This window comes from Hyalella azteca, unplaced genomic scaffold (genome assembly GCF_000764305.2).
Source record: "Hyalella azteca isolate HAZT.00-mixed unplaced genomic scaffold, Hazt_2.0.2 contig8696, whole genome shotgun sequence".
Lineage (NCBI taxonomy): Eukaryota > Metazoa > Arthropoda > Malacostraca > Amphipoda > Hyalellidae > Hyalella > Hyalella azteca.
This window is the reverse complement of record NW_025938782.1, coordinates 402,669-404,924: the sequence shown is the minus strand read 5'-3', so window position 1 is coordinate 404,924 and position 2,256 is coordinate 402,669. Positions and strand designations below refer to the sequence as shown.

The following is a 2,256-nucleotide window of genomic DNA, read 5'->3' as shown; positions in this document are numbered from 1 at the left end:
CTACGCGGAATAGGACATTTATAATTTTATAGTCTTGAGAATCTAACCGGGACGAATTTTCCACATAGAAATTCATGGTCATAGACTGTTGGCATTGCAATATTTATTGGCGACAAACAAGCACGTTAAACTTGAAAAAATATTTAATTGACGTATGGTGACATAAAATGAAGATGTGACAAAAATAGTTGAATATAAATCAATAATTCATGATTGTTCTGTATTGCTCCACTAACAATTTTTTTTGTTGCTTCGTAAATAAAAGTGTTAAAGATGGCTAATATCTTCTGTGTGATGTGAAAGAAGGCGGTCACAGGAGAAAAAATTCATTAAAATAAAATAATTATTCCAAAAATATCCAAGAAGTATCTCAATTTGCCCAAGCACTCAAAGAATAAATCTTAGAATTTCCCTTTGAATTTTGTTATATTATATTTAATGCATCCCAGCTCGTAAATGTCAAAAGTTGTTACATCACTTATGGCTGTGCTGTTATTAGTTGTAAATGGTTCGAAAGACTTATATTTCAGCTATTATTTCCTAAATGGTTAATTGGTGATTTTTATGAATTAAATTGTTGTAGTAGAGACAAAGTGAATCTATCAAAATGGTACATAAGCAAATCTCAAAACATATTTTAACTATTTATATATATGGTTTAATATCGACATTGCTTCGTAAGAGCAGACTTTTGAAAAGCTTGCGCATGAAATAATTTCAATCTAAATTTTATTTTTCACGTCAAATCAACAGATCCTGCAGCGTGTACNTGAGTCATAGAGATGAAGGTGAGTCAGGGAGATGGAGGTGAGTCAGGGAGATGAAGGTGAGTCAGGAAGACGAAGGGTTGTAGTGTTGCAGATGATGAATGAATTTAATAGCACTAGAATGAATTAATAGCACTAGAGCTGTGCAAATAATTCAGACAAAAGTTAGAAGTGCAAGAGTTGTCGAAAAAAAAGTGAATACTCTTACAGCAAGCGGGATAAAATCAATCGATTTCAAGGGTAGGAAATATCGGCGTCGTCTGCAATGTCTATTTCAAAATAATAATGAAAATTTGGAAATTTTTCGACAGCGGGACCAAGAGATGAATACGAGGGATGAGTCAACACAACTCATGCACGACTGCAATATGAAATTACTCCTCAAAATTTCAGTGAGTTAAATGTTCTAATTTTATTATTATAGGCGTTTTGTTCATCAGATTTGTAGTTCAAGTTCATAGTAAACAAATGCTCGCTTGTAGTTCTTGGTTAAATAATAATGTCAATGAATGCGCTATCTACTTTAAATTATAATCTTTTTATTTTTCTTCCATTTCCAGATTTATCAATGCTGTGGCAGCGAATGAAAATCATATGAAGATATACAGCAGCAAACCGTCGGACATTCTCTATCCGTCAACTTCAGGGTTGAAATTGTCAATAAAAGAACTACGACCGACTAAATTTCCAGTGCTAAAATTTCTCTTTAAAAAGAACATCGTTAAGTTATTAGAATACTCTGAGTATCAACAAAATTGTGTTCAATGCTAATATTTTTTTCAACTTTCTCTTTATCCTAATGGTGATCCATGCAAACAAAAAATATAAGTTTGGTCAAATAATTGAAATTCCGAAATATTTTACCTTCACGTTCAAAACAGAAACGATTTAGTAACCTCTTTTCATTTAATCGTTTCGGTTAAGCATTTTTGGAAAATGTGAAAGTTGCAAATAAATGAAATAAACTATATAATCACAATAGATAAATCGAGTAGAGCATCGATATGCCTCCAATAATAGATTATGTCGTAACTAGTTGATCAAAAAATTTTCATTAATATCCTCATAATTTTAACTCTGATGTATCCGAATTGTATCTATGCCATCATAGTTATTTGTACTTTTTAACTATGCAGTAAATTCAGTTCTCTTGATCTCAAAATTCATCGCGTTTCCTTTTTTATTGTAATCTCGTGTGCCGCACAAAATTCTCATGAATTTCTCCCTCTTGAACATAGAGAGCGGTTGAGCTCGATGCTTCTCGACCATTATCATCCTCATTGCTGAACTCGACCAATAACTGAAAGGCACATCACAAGCTTTGTAATCGAGACGCTGCGGTAATGTTTAGTGCTGTCATTTTGATCGATCTGGGCGAACTGCGGCAGCGCGTGTACGCTGGATGCTCTCACGAGCTGGGGTGCCTTGTTAAAATTTTTGGACGTTTTATCGGTGGCCAAATGATATATTTTTTAGTTGAATGTTAGTG

The 2,256-nt window shown here is 33.3% G+C and overlaps 1 long non-coding RNA gene across 1 annotated transcript; it reads left to right on the top strand.

The window, feature by feature from the left end:
- The first annotated feature begins 1,082 nt into the window (after nt 1–1,082).
- Nucleotides 1,083–1,922, top strand: LOC125178295. Its single transcript, XR_007156850.1, has 2 exons — nt 1,083–1,159; nt 1,328–1,922. It is a non-coding gene; the product is annotated as an uncharacterized LOC125178295 (long non-coding RNA).
- The last annotated feature ends 334 nt before the right edge of the window (nt 1,923–2,256 follow it).